At 33.0% G+C, this 15,634-nt stretch overlaps 1 long non-coding RNA gene across 9 annotated transcripts in view; it reads left to right on the top strand.

Annotated features, from left to right (window-relative positions):
• Positions 1-15,167, top strand: part of LOC127713025 (uncharacterized) — a 72,635-nt gene extending 57,468 nt beyond the window's left edge. For 7 of the 9 annotated variants that reach the window (XR_007987370.1, XR_007987365.1, XR_007987371.1 and 4 more), the window contains 2 exons: positions 14,021-14,084; positions 14,847-15,165. This is a non-coding gene — a long non-coding RNA (uncharacterized LOC127713025). Of the gene's footprint in view, positions 1-14,020; positions 14,085-14,846 lie in introns of all 9 variants that reach the window. The other 2 variants (XR_007987367.1, XR_007987373.1) reach the window with 2 other exon arrangements.
• The last annotated feature ends 467 nt before the right edge of the window (positions 15,168-15,634 follow it).

The raw sequence follows: 15,634 nt of genomic DNA, 5'->3' as shown, positions 1-15,634 counted from the left end.
GTGTTTTCGGCCTCCAGTAATAATGTATTGATCTTGGACAATGGTATGGAAAATAGGTTATGATGAATGTTGTGATTTCCCGTAAAAAATGTAATAAGAGATTATGACTTCCTGCATACTCGGTATGAACCGCATTTAGCATATATTTTCGATGGCCGTGATTTCCAGTCGATAAAGAATTTGTAGAAGTTTGTTTAGGGGATGTATCAATACCCCGCTACCTCCGGTCTGTATTTTTGCTAGATGTTTTTTCTGCTTTGAATTGATCTGATGAGTTAAGCCATTTTCAACTGATTTGAAAAGTTTGTGCTTATGTTGTACTGTAACACCACTATCTCAGCTTAGAGGAGGTTTTGACACCAGCGAAGTATTTCAACCCCGCCACATTCTGTATATGCCTGTCCAGAGTCAGTGGTTGTCGTTTGTAGTTGTTTATTATACTTGTTTTTCGTTCTTTTCTATGTACATAAATCATGTCGTGAGTATTCTCGTTTGATTTGTTTTACATTTATCATGGTGGGGCCTTGTAGGGCTGACTATGCGGTATGGGTTTTGCCCCTTGTTAAAGGCCATACGATGACTTATAATTGTTAACTTCTATGTCATTTGGTCTCTGGTGGAGAGTTGTCTCATTGGCAATCATATCACATCTTATTTTTTTATACGGTCAATTTAATAAAGATATCTTATGTATTTACATTCTAATATTATCGTAGTTTGCATATATCATGTACATAGTACACATTAAAATTGAGAATGGAAATAGGGAATGTGTCAAAGAGAAAACAACCCGAACAAAGAGCAGAAAACATCCCAAGGGCACCAATGGGTCTTCAACAAAACCAGAAAATCCCACACCCGGAGGCAGGCTTCAGCTGGCCCCTAAACAAAAAAATGTGAACTATTTCAGAGAAAATGGACGTCACACTAAACTCGAAACATATAAATGAACTCAAATTAAACAAAAACATACAAGACTAACAAAGGCCAGAGGCTCCTGACATTTTCGGCACGTTTCACGTGTAGTTAAAATCGCAGACTTTGATATATCATGGAATCGCGGAACTCTAACAATTGTCCTAATCACCTTAATTGTTGGTAAATAAAAGTCAGATACTGAAAGGTCATAGTAGGTACATGCTGTCTAGATTGGTTTTATGTTTCACTTGGTGTAATTCATTGCCATTGTTGCTAATATTATTCAGGCTAACCAATTTTGTCCAAGGAAGTTTTATACTCAATATTTACAGCAACAATGACAAGGCTTTTCTAATGTAGCCTTTAATGTTGAAAATGATATTGTGGTTACTGGTGTTGAACGAAACAATGTGTTTCCTTTCAATCTCAACAAAAGGTCTTTACAATTTGATTGTTTCTGAAGAACATATTAAACAATGTATATACCAAATGTATGTCAATGCAATGACACTTGGAAATCTGATTTTGTTGTTGCCACTATTGTTTTAAAATAATGAACACTTTATCCATACTTATGACAGACGACAAATATCTGGTAATTGTCACTCATATCTTTGTGTAGATTTTTAAAATATACATAGAGATATGTTTTATATATAAAAGTTCAGTTTGTTTTGGCAGTGCATGTCTGAAGTATAAATGGGACAACACTAATTATAAAAACAAATGCAAAATGACAATAGTGGCTCTGCTTATAGACTGGATACTCTAGAAATTTAATGAAGTATGTTTGCTGTTCAGAATGTTTTGTTCTAAATATTAAAGAATTAAAGCATTGCTAAGCCTTCTCTGTATGAGTTGTCATTTCAAAGAAAAGGCATCGGCAGCTGTTAAATTTCACTTGTTTTTTTTTCCTTTGTATCGTTAAAAAAAAGTAATTGTTATGTTTGGTGAATTATTGTATGAAGTTAATGTATTATTTTAGTAATGAACCTATATTTGACGGATGGCTATATACAGCTTTTGGAAAGCTGTTATAGAATGTAAGTTGACATATGCTCATATTTGACGTCTTCTCCACATCACATTTTTTGCAACGTATGAAACATTAAGAAACTAGAATTCGTTTGCAAATAACATCATCTAAGAGAATATTTCGTTTTGAAATAATTTTAAAAGGACATCTATTGGAATTCATAGTCTTTTTTTAGTAGCTGTAAGTTACCGTAACTAGTACATGAAAATCATCAGAGTTACAGGTTTCTAGTCTTCGTTACGTTCGACCACTTTATAAATCCCTCTGAAATACATATTTTGTAAAGGAAGATCAATGATGAATTCATAACGTCATTATCGAAATCAATAAAAACTTTTAAATTATAAAGACTATCTATACTGCAACCAGAATTTTCTGTCATACATTAAATCTTTAACTACCAATCAAAATTAAGAATCTGTATGACAAAAGTATAACAAAACCACTGAACTCTGAGGCTAACTTATAAAGGGGAAGTCCATAAAAACTGACAAAAGCACGCGCTGTCAATCAACGGAACAAGCAAAAAGAACTCTACATTGACATTATTTATTCTTGGACGTTTTTTTTGTCAAGTATGCAGTGGATACAGAAAGGCATCATGTTAGACAAAGATGTATTAGGATTGATATATCTAATTATGTCGTGGGGTAATGTATTTTTTTAAAAATTGGATTCGCTATTTTTGGTTCGTTTTTTTTTGTAATTTTCATTAAAAACGTCAATTTTGGCAACGAATTTACATAGATATATAAAGAAAATGCATTGGTTTTTACTTATTGTTTTGAATTTTTCAATGGTTGGTTATGTTCTTATATACTGAGAAAGGCTACAACTAAAATAATATTCAGAATTGTATAGCGAATCCATGCATGTTTAGAAACACATAACTTGGTACAAATTGGGCCGATATGCATAGAATTTGACAGAAAAAGGGTTACGTTACTGATTACAGAATAACGTTATTTTTACTCAGTGGGTATCTGAATGGTATCTGAATGGTGTTTGTTATTTTGTTTTCATTTAATTTCCCCTGTCCGGTTTCGTAAATTTCTTATTAGATATACTGATTTAATTTTCTTTCGTCTTAACCGGGTGCATATTTAGCTGATAAAAGATGAATCAAAAACTTAACCCTAACAAACTAGACAAAGGTGGCAAATATTTTATGCATGCTCAGGATAATGCAATACAATTTGAAATAGTTGTGGTACAAAACACATTTAATGCAGGCATAAAAAAAAGATTAAACATGTTAAACATTCTGTTAGTTGTAAAAATTATGAATAAAATCAATATTTTGATGAAATAAATATTCCTAATATAATATACTCTGTATGCTGTAAACGTGTGAGTTATGTGCGTAGTTAGTCGCACAAACCTTGCAAACTGTTTCACTTAAGAAAACAAATTTCAACATTCTGTCATTCAAAGAAAATTATACAATAAAAAATCCTGAGAACATATATGCACCATCTATATAAGTACATGTTAAAGACTCGGCGAAATATAAAAGTTCAAGCTTGAAATAGTACATGTAAAAAGAGATATCCGCACTACGTAGTCTGTGTGCCTTTATATATTATAATAAATGTCAAATTCAGCAACATGTCATTTGAAAAAAAAATCCTGACAATATGCGCACCTTTGGTATATAAACTAACACCAGGTACATCTACGGGTACATTTAAAGTTGAAGCTGAAAACTATAGTCTGATTAAGCGTATATGGTGATGTTCTATTTTATAAGGCATTTTGTGACAAATATCTTTTTAATAAACAGTTCATAGTGGATTGTAATTGGAAGATCTCAAATGTAGCCTTGACAGCAAGCTAACAACTTGTCATTTTGTCTTTGATGGAAAGTTGTCTCATTGGCAATTATTCTACGTCTCTTTATTTCATAATGGTTTGGGTTTTCTTCTGACATGTACTGGAAAACTAACATATGTTACTGTTATAATTAATATCTGACTATTGTTGTGAACCTGTGATGTTTTTATTTGATATACTTCATACTAACTATAATACATATACTTATTTGCTTTAAAATTTAATGTACCAACGAATCCTTACTAAATTTCGATCTAGTGGTACAAAAGATACTCGTCTATCTTGCATTAGTCACGTCTTATGTAGATCTTTTTGGTTTTGTGTGTCGTGAGTTGGCCAGTTATTGTCTTATTGTATATCCCATATCTCCATTTATGCACACAAATAAATACAAATACTTTACTGTACATATATACTGGTATACGCACTTGTTATAAAAACTCATTAAAAACTGCTAGTACCCTGTTTCTTTTTTCGACGCTCATGTCAGCAGTATGACCCTTCTCCAAAAAGGCACCTTTGTTAATCGTTTGCGAGTCGTTTTGTCTCACCACTTCATAAAATTGTGCATTTGTCATTTTTTGAAGTTGTGAATCATGTCGAACCCAAACAACAAAACGCCCATTCATTTACACCTAAGCGTAAATTAACATGAATCTAAAATCAAAATAATCTTAAAATCTCGTGATTTTTTTCCGTTTGATTCTGTCATTTGAATAATATAGGTTAATGCAAATATCTCTTTATAATTTGATTGCGTTCGAATCACTTCATTGGGTTTACCTTTATCAATTATGAATCTATTGAAGAGTCATGGGTTTTTTGAATGAATTGTTTGATTGTAAAATTCGAGAAATAATTTGTTTCGAAATGGAATTGAAAAAATATGTTACTGGATCTAATTGATTTCATTTTATTTCGTCATTACCGGATGTACATTAAATGTTGACAACCCATATGTTTAAGCCTTGGTTAACTATCTCCTCATTCCGATGTTGCTGTCCTGTGTAAACTGCGCTTATACGATTACAGTGTTAGCAATATATTTTTAAGAAGCTGCCGAAACCCTATCTGATTTTTTCTCTACAGTACAATAATTTTTAGAAACTGATTACACCTGGAACATAGGTAAAGTTCAACTTTTCTTCTTTTTATTATTCAATTTCAAAAAACCATTGTCTGTCTGAGTGTCGACGTCTGTTTATATAGTGTATTGTTCGTTAAATTATATCTGTATTGTTTTCTTGATAAATTTTCCTTTTTTCATATTACTAGCATCGTTTTTCGGCAACCATTTTAAAAAGGAATTGGATTCTTAACGGAATATTGATACAATTCCCCGTATTTTAACAAATTATCCTGCGTTTCTATAATTTGGAACGCAGGAAAAAAAATCATCGGAAAACGATGTGCATCATAAATAAGAATTTATTGCAAAAAAAAAACCCAAACTCAACCCAGAGTAAAAAAAAACAGTCTGTTATCTATAAAAACATATATAGATATTACTTATCAATAGATACAGAACATTATAAAGAGAGGCAAAAGATAACAGAGGGACATTCAAACTCATAAGTCGAACATAGACTGACATCTCCATGGCTAAGAGAGAAAAAAAAACCCAACAGGCAAACAATAGTACACAAAACACAACATAGAATACTAAAGACTGAGCAAGACGAACTCCACCAACAAACATGGGGTGATCTCAGGTGCTCTGGAAGGGTATTAAAAATGTATATATTTAAATGTTAAGAATAAGAAGAAGAAAATGAGGAAGACAACGAAGCATAAATGTCAAATTACGTATTATATCAAATCTCTTTGCACTCTGCATCTATGCAAAGTTACATTGAAAAATGTAAATCAAAAATAAAGGGTTATTATAATATTCTATTTTCGCGATAAAAAAAAAGCCTGGGGCCTATATCTGTTATCAAACGCCAGAAACACGACAAAGCTGTTTACATTGACTCGTATCTGTGAAAGTTATTCAATAACGACAGGAACGATCGCTCATAACGTAACGTCATTTGGTATCTTGTTACCTTTAATGACTCATTGTCATCCTATGTTTCAAGTTTCCTTTAAAATTCATAGAAAGCTTTATTACTCTTGTATATCATGTATATGCTGTTTTCGGTTATGAAGCTGTTAAGTTTTAATGTATTCGGCCAATCAAACATTTGATCTCGAGTTATGCATGTAAATGTCTTTCCGAAAAACATCTCTTACTCTGAAATCGGTTTTATATGTTGATTATTTAATAACTATATTTATTTTCCAATTTTCATTCACGTATAAAGTAAAATAACAAAAGTACCGAACTCGAAGGAAAATTCAAATCGGAAAGTCCCTTAATAAATTGGAATAAAAAAGGTCAAACACATCAAACATATTCCTGACTTGGGACAGGAATTTCCTTATGTAGAAAATAGTGGATTAAACCTGGTTTTATAGTTAGCTAAACCCCTCACTATATGACAGTCGCATAAAATTCCATTATATTCACAACAATGTGAGAACAAAACAAACATACATGATAGGTAAAAATGCCAAAAAAAACCAAAAAAAAAAAAAAAAAACAGGTTACAACAACATTGTGTTATAAATTTTAATTATATGTTAGTATATGTGTTTGACAACTGTAAAATAGCCGTAAATCAATTTCCGATACACGTACAAATATTTTGATTTGGTCTTTATTGATGAGTCTTAAAAATTCTTATGTCTTCAAAATTCAAGAGTCTATCCTAAATTTAGGTAAATTATATGGCCTTCCAAATACCGTTTCGATTCCTAACATCATTGAAGAGACAATAATTGTCGAAATCCGGAAATATGTTGTACAAAATTTTGCATCTCATGTTTACGGTATACCATCTTTTCCGCAAGTTTATTGTTTTCTGTTTGGTATTAAATTAATAATAAAGATCCATTTTGTTACATCTTGTGATCTGTTTATTTGGCAATGGCCAATGGCAGTCAGCAGGGTTTAAGAACATCCGTTGTTCGACCTGTTAGTCAATGCGTTTTGTTTAAATATACTTTTCACTTCTTTGGTCTTTTGGAAAATGTTGCTTGTGCTGTATTTAGACCCCTCTACCAAGAAATTTGTTTTGCATGCACACGTATGAAAATTGCGGTTTTTATCCAACGCAATCATTAGTTTTAACGTTGTTTTTAGTTTAGACTTATTGATGTGTATTTGTATATTTAAGCTTATGCGAATGCAAATATTGCATTGAAGAAACCTACAAAGATGTCTTCTACATATGATCCTATCACTAATGGAGAGAATAGTTATCTCTGTTGTAACTCTACATATGCCGTTGATGGAGAAAAGTCAGATTTCTTAGCTAATGGGGATTTTATCTGCGCGCATTCAGACAGTGTTGTTAATCAGCAGTCATGGTGGGCAGTTGACCTTCAGAATGTTCATATTATTAATAATGTAGATATTTTTGGACGTACAGATTGTTGCAGTAAGTATTTTTCTGTTCTCAAATTGGCTTTATTTTACAATAAAGCACGTAAAATAATTTTACAAGTGCATGTTTGTATCTAGTTGAAGTTGTGAAAACGTGAAAAAAACATAAGCAACGCTATCGAAATCCGATAAAATCTTCAGATTGAATGCTTATAAATTTGCCTTGTGATATTTAATAAAGGAGAGCTGATTTTAAGGCTGAAACGTTTTAAAAGAAACGACTGTGTGCCTAAATACTCATTTTCAAAAATTATAACTGAAAGTAATTTTATACCAGTAGTGTTGACTTTTAAATGTTCAGATCAGATATCCATATATAATATAGTAATTTAAGAAGGCTCATGTATAATAGTTACTTTTTGTTTTTTTTTTCTCTAGAAATACATGTTTGTAAAGGAAAACCAACTCAAAATATTGTGTGCATGAAAAATACCATTACTGTACCATACCACTCTTTTATTAAATTGTAATATTTGAAACAAGATTGTCTCACATCTTTACCTATTTGATGAATATTGTTAAAAGTTCAACATGTCGTTTAAATATTTGACAAGGTTTTAGATAAATTTTTATATGCTAAACATAACTCTGTTGAATGTTTTACTGCTATTTTGTCTGGGTAAATCATCAGTCAAAAAAAGACCATAACATGAAGGTGATTGATATCACTAACAGTACACATTGTACCGTATAAGATTCTCATCTCGACAATTTTAGTTTTTTCAGTGATGCTTAAAGAGCGCATAAAACCTAATAGAACCAACAGTGAAAGAAATTCGGACATGGAATCAGAGGTATACACAAAAAGGTACATCAAATCAAACACAGTCCGTACTGCCATGCCACTACCGTGGTACTGGTTACTAGACCAGGTATACATTAAGGACTTAAACAGCGGAGTAATTGACAAAATGTTAGAAATAATATGAATAGTAACATATTGACTTCGCCAGATAACTACTTTGACAAGTAATGTATCACCAGTCATGATCTAGGCAAAACTATTTGAAATTCTAACATGAGGCAGTCATATCGTAGCATTTCAATTTCAATTACGAACTATATTTTAATATTTATTTTATTCTCAGCTGATCGGTCCAATCTCGCTAACTTTGATGTTGAAATTATTTTGCCAACATGTACATGTAATCACTGGAATAATTTGAATGAAGGATGTGAAATTAATTGTCACTACCAGGCATCAGAAAGTCAGAGAATTACGGTTACCTGCCCTCCTAACACTCAAGGAAGGTATATCAGGATTAAACGCCGTGATACGTTATACTTAGTCATTTGTGAAGTAGAAGTGTATGGACATCTAATAAACAACGAATCAGGTATTGTAATTAAATTAATTTATAATTAAGCCATTTTTTTTTGGGGGGGGGGGGGGGTAAGTTGGTGGACGAATTTCATCTACTTTAAGCATGCATCTTTAGGGAGTATGTCTAAGGACAAGTCTAAAGAAAATGTTTGAGAGAGGTGACACGAGTTTATATTATTGTACAATTTTTAAATCCATTGTCCAAAAATGTTTTAGTATAATAAAGTAAAATACAGAAAAGCGATTCGAACGCAAAAAATTAATGGAATGTCATTTTTCGTCATCTATTATAAACAAACTAGATAGCTAGATCGTGCGTGCTCATTGGGAGTCAAATTCGTATTCGTTTGTACGTAATGGACCTTTTAACAGAACATACCAACAATCAAAACCAAAATTTCAAGAAATGTAATACACACTCAAAGAAAAACCGAATAGAAGAAAACATGGCTGATGTAGCCCAGCTTTAAACAGATGTTGTAGGGTTAATCATCTAAACACGGTCGTCTGACCTAAAGACGTATCTACTAGCCCTTTCGGAGATTTAAGCTTCAACCGTTTTTTGTGAGGGGTTAGTGCTGCACAGTTGATTTTACTTTCTAAATTGTTCATGTTGTTCTTTATGGACTATTGCTTGTCTATTCGTTTTTGTTTTTGTTTGATGCAATGGCTTTGTTTGTTTTTCTTTGACGTAAAAGGTTAGCACAACCAACACAGGTAATAGACGGTTGTTCTGTTGCGCTCCCGGCCGGTCGCACAAACACCTAGATATGACCATATGTTTATACCCTTGTCAACCCTTTAGGTCAGTTCAGATACGTAAGTATCGAACAGAAAAGGATAACTTAAAGAAGGTATAGATAAAGTTTAGTGAAAGAACAACTCAACGACATAAACCAAAACTATATCAAACGCTAAAATCATCAATGTGTATTTAGCTTCGTTTATCTTAAGATGTGTTGTTACACCACTGTTTAAGGTTTGTGCTTGTATAACAGGAGACGATTACCTTGTTGACGTATCAGCTCTCTCCTTTTGAAGTTTATGCTGTTACTTTAGTTTGTTTCTTGTCTTGTTTTGTATCTTCTTAACTTATTTATGAAATTTGAATATTTGTGAACTATTGGTGTCTGTTATTAGTCAATGATCGGAGAGTATTATGCCATACTGATCGGTAGATTTTTTAAAGTATGCCTGTTTGAACGGTAGAATAATCAGATATACTAGATACATTGTAAGACCATACCTCGTTATACATATTTAGATATAAGAAAAATTCCTTTGTTGATCTTTGGATAGATCAACACAAGTACGAATCAATTCATTTTTGTCTCGAGTAGATAATACCATATCACGTTATTTTTTTAGTGTGACAAAAAGCTGTATTTAATAATGAGTTGCACCCTGATAGAATGAATATTGTTCAAAATACTTTCGGAAATAATGTATAATATATTATTGAAAAATCGCCTAGTTAAAGTCTGCTATTGTTCTTGAATCAATATAAGAGATCATCAAGTGCATTATTAATTCGATGTCAATGAGCATACTTTTGAAACTAAACTAAAAAAAAAATCCTCCTTTGTCAAATCAAAAAATACAGATATTGTCAATTAGATAAGTCAGTGTTACAACGTAGACACTATTCTGTATTGTTTTTTTTAGAAAAAAAGTGCTACAATATATAAATAAAGGCAATAAGTAGTTTAGCGGTGTTCAAAAGTCATAAATCGATTGAGAGAAAACAAATCAGTGGGAAAGCCAGTGACATTGAAGAGTTCCTTTCAGTGGTCACGCGGGAAAGGGGACATAATCGAAAAATTTCGAGGTGGCGCTGTAATCAGCTTGTAAACAAAAACGTAGCATGCGATTCAGACAATAAATTTATCAAAACGACTTATCATTCAACAGTATTTGCAGTTTAATTTTCATCAGAATAGATTTTGTTAAACGACTGCCAAAAAAAATAAATAAAATAATTGGTTCGTTATTGAAATATGACAAATAAAGTTTCGACCTCCGTTGACTTCCAAAAAACCGCGGGTAATACCCCCGTCTGGAAATAACTGACACAATTGCATCCTAAAGCTTTTCATTGGTTGAGATATAAATACATGTGACCCAGATAGATAAAGGCACATGACTATACCAAGAACTTCCCGTCACTCTTTGTCTTGTTTACATAATTAACGCTTGAACAGGAGGTTAAAAATAGACATTTTTCAGGCGTTTTTGGAGTTATTTCATCGCAAAATGGAGCACAAGATCTATAAATTACCCGTTTTAAACCACGAAAAAGATAAGGACAATGAAATATGATGATGTTTTCTCGAATTCAAATATATTTTATTTAAAAGTGGTGAAATGTTGCTTTGTTTCGTCTTTTGTTAATCTGTTCCTTGTTGCCCAGACTCTTAGTATCAATTATTGTCATTTGGTATTTAATCATTATGCAGTATGTAACATATTAAGGTACTACACTGAGACTTGTTTTGTGTATGACTGGATTTCGTTATTATTTCAGTTGTCTGGTGGTGCCCCCCTTCCTACTTTCAAGAAAATGAAAACCTTAAACACATGCCAGGTGAAAAACCTTAGCTAATCTCAGATTCTCTACACAACGTACTAAAACAACATATTTACATGCAAGCCAGGAAATCTTTGATGTTGTGTTGTATACATTAATATTAAAATACAGAATTGAACCAACCATTGAAGGATCCCAACAAATTTGGATCCACTATATTAAATGGGTCTTATTGTTCTTATTCAGAACTTGAACATTTTAGCAATATGTTCACAACTCATGAGATTGAGTTATCTGTATTCATTTATCCCGAGATCAACAAAATATAGACTGGCACTGTGACTTGAAGAACCAGTCTGATGAGTCAATCCCTTTTCACTTGATTTTTTAGGGTCTGTTCTTGTTAAACAAATCTGTACCAGACTAGTGGGAAGGTTACACTCCCACATTTGTTTATATGTGCCTATCCTTATCAAGGAATCTGTTAGACACTACACCATTCATTTTTAGGGGTGTATAGGACTGTTACTATTGAAACAAAAATTGTTTTAATCAATCAGCAGGAATACTCAAAGCCAAGAACACACAAGTCTCAATTCATGTAAAAGCTGTATATGACTAATAGGGAAATAAAACAAAGGCCAAATTGCTTCTAAGATCAAACTTGAAGATGCTTTGTATATGTCTCACTGATTTTAGTGATCCTGTTTTATATTATTAGAATTGGTGTTAAACCCATATCTCTTATTTCACACTATTCTTTCTACATGTCTCTCATGGTGGACATTTTAGGTACTGTAAATTAAGAAATGATTGTGAAGTTTTTATTAATGCAATAATGTGACTGGGTGAATATCCCATCAAAAAGAACTTATATTCCGATAGCTTATCAATCTGATTTAAATACAGATCCTATGTCCACGCTTTCGTTACAAGGAAGCAAAGCTTGGACACAGGATATATATCTTAATCAGATTCATATATCTGTGTACAGATTTTCTTGAAACAACAATATTTAATCTTACATTTTAGTTCATTCTTCAAAAATAGCAATAATAAATGCACACAATAATTTGTAAATTTACAGTATTAAAAAACCAAGGGTTTACAAAATCATGTGATCACATGTGGGAAAAGACCACTTGGGCATATCATTCTTAATACTACATTTTGAGCAGGATCAGCTGTCTCATCCAGAGCACCTGAGATCACCTGTATTTTTGTGGGGTTCATGTTGCTCAGAGTCTTTAGTGATCCATGTTGTAAAGTAGACACATGTTTGTCTTGTCATCTTTATTTTTTTGTGATGGCTTTATCCATTGTTTTCAACTTGCAAGTTTGATTGCCCCTTTGTATCTTCCGCCTTTGTATATCAGTAATACATTGAAACTTGACCATGCAATGCAATATATTGCATGCATATCCTTGACTTGTGATTAAACATGCCATATTAAAAGTGAAATGACCATTAATGTTGATAGATTATTAATGTAAAACAAATTGGAAAATCAATCAGGCTGAACATTGGATACAACTGTTTTGCACTGATTATTTTACCATTTATACAATGGTCTTGGTGGATGGTTTGGATATGGGTGATTGAAATTACTTGTTAATACCTAGTTTATCAAAATAGAACACTAAAGCATACATAAGATTCAGTTTTTATTAAACTAAAAAACAAAAGAGGAAAACAAATTGAAAAAAAATGAAAAAAGAAAAAATACACCAGCTACATTATCAACCTTCAACATATTTATTGTTTAATATAAGAAAGTAATAAAAGTCCTTTTCAATATTCCATATAAAAATAAAGAATGTGGTATGATTGCCAATGAGACAATGTCCTTTTGTATCAGTCCTATGGATCATAATCTTTCCATTTTGAATACTGTGTTAAATATCTAAATGCACACCATTTTAATGAAATAATTTTTAAACAGCTTTGTAACCTTGTAAAGTATTTTTTTTTGTTAGTTTCAAAAGATGAATTAAATTCCTATTCAAACTTGAAACATATTTGTTCTAAAATAATTTCTGGTCATATTGGCTTGAAAAAGCCAGAAAACCAGTCGACATATAGCGGGTTGCAATTGGCAAATAAAACCATTTCTCTCTTAGTCTGATAAGTTGCAGATAATTTAGTCACTGTACTTAACAAATGAATGTCAACATAAAAACTACAAACTGAATGACTAGCATTCATACACGAAACATACAGATATGGAATGACCAGCATTCACAATTATAGGTACTTAGGGTGTAAAATACCGTCTTTCCCCAAACAACACAAAATGACTAGCATTCACAATTATAGGTAGTAGGGTGCAATACCGTCTTTCCCCAAACAACACAAAATGACTAGCATTCACAATTATAGGTACTTAGGGTGCAATACCGTCTTTCCCCAAACAACACAAAATGACTAGCATTCACAATTATAGGTACTTAGGGTGCAATACCGTCTTTCCCCAAACAACACAAAATGACTAGCATTCACAATTATAGGTACTTAGGGTGCAATACCGTCTTTCCCCAAACAACACCAAATGACTAGCATTCACAATTATAGGTACTTAGGGTGCAATACCGTCTTTCCCCAAACAACACTGAATGACTAGCATTCACAATTATAGGTACTTAGGGTGCAATACCGTCTTTCCCCAAACAACACAAAATGACTAGCATTCACAATTATAAGTACTTAGGGTGCAATACCGTCTTTCCCCAAACAACACTGAATGACTAGCATTCACAATTATAGGTAATTAGGGTGCAATACCGTCTTTCCTCAAACAACACAAAATGACTAGCATTCACAATTATAGGTACTTAGGGTGCAATACCGTCTTTCCCCAAACAACACTGAATGACTAGCATTCACAATTATAGGTACTTAGGGTGCAATACCGTCTTTCCCCAAACAACACAGAATGACTAGCATTCACAATTATAGGTACTTAGGGTGCAATACCGTCTTTCCCCAAACAACACTGAATAACTAGCATTCACAATTATAGGTACTTAGGGTGCAATACCGTCTTTCCCCAAACAACAGAAAATGACTAGCATTCACAATTATAGGTAGTAGGGTGCAATACCGTCTTTCCCCAAACAACATAAAATGACTAGCATTCACAATTATAGGTACTTAGGGTGCAATACCGTCTTTCCCCAAACAACACAAAATGACTAGCATTCACAATTATAGGTACTTAGGGTGCAATACCGTCTTTCCCCAAACAACAGAAAATGACTAGCATTCACAATTATAGGTAGTAGGGTGCAATACCGTCTTTCCTCAAACAACACAAAATGACTAGCATTCACAATTATAGGTAGTAGGGTGCAATACCGTCTTTCCTCAAACAACACAAAATGACTAGCATTCACAATTATAGGTAGTAGGGTGCAATACCGTCTTTCCTCAAACAACACAAAATGACTAGCATTCACAATTATAGGTACTTAGGGTGCAATACCGTCTTTCCCCAAACAACAGAAAATTACTAGCATTCACAATTATAGGTAGTAGGGTGCAATACCGTCTTTCCTCAAACAACACAAAATGACTAGCATTCACAATTATAGGTAGTAGGGTGCAATACCGTCTTTCCCCAAACAACACAAAATGACTAGCATTCACAATTATAGGTACTTAGGGTGCAATACCGTCTTTCCCCAAACAACACTGAATGACTAGCATTCACAATTATAGGTACTTAGGGTGCAATACCGTCTTTCCCCAAACAACACAGAATGACTAGCATTCACAATTATAGGTACTTAGGGTGCAATACCGTCTTTCCCCAAACAACACTGAATGACTAGCATTCACAATTATAGGTACTTAGGGTGCAATACCGTCTTTCCCCAAACAACACAAAATGACTAGCATTCACAATTATAGGTACTTAGGGTGCAATACCGTCTTTCCCCAAACAACACAGAATGACTAGCATTCACAATTATAGGTACTTAGGGTGCAATACCGTCTTTCCCCAAACAACACTGAATGACTAGCATTCACAATTATAGGTACTTAGGGTGCAATACCGTCTTTCCCCAAACAACACAAAATGACTAGCAGTCACAATTATAGGTACTTAGGGTGCAATACCGTCTTTCCCCAAACAACACAGAATGACTAGCAGTCACAATTATAGGTATTTAGGGTGCAATACCGTCTTTCCCCAAACAACACTGAATGACTAGCATTCACAATTATAGGTACTTAGGGTGCAATACCGTCTTTCCCCAAACAACACATAATGACTAGCATTCACAATTATAGGTAATTAGGGTGCAATACCGTCTTTCCCCAAACAACACAAAATGACTACCATTCACAATTATAGGTAGTAGGGTGCAATACCGTCTTTCCCCCAAACAACACTGAATGACCAGCATTCACAATTATAGGTACTTAGGGTGCAATACCGTCTTTCCCCAAACAACACTGAATGACTAGCATTCACAATTATAGGTAGTAGGGTGCAATACCGT

Source organism: Mytilus californianus, unplaced genomic scaffold (assembly GCF_021869535.1).
Source record: "Mytilus californianus isolate M0D057914Y unplaced genomic scaffold, xbMytCali1.0.p SCAF_8, whole genome shotgun sequence".
Taxonomy (NCBI): domain Eukaryota; kingdom Metazoa; phylum Mollusca; class Bivalvia; order Mytilida; family Mytilidae; genus Mytilus; species Mytilus californianus.
Note: the sequence above shows the minus strand (reverse complement) of the source record. Positions and strands in the feature narration are given on the sequence as shown.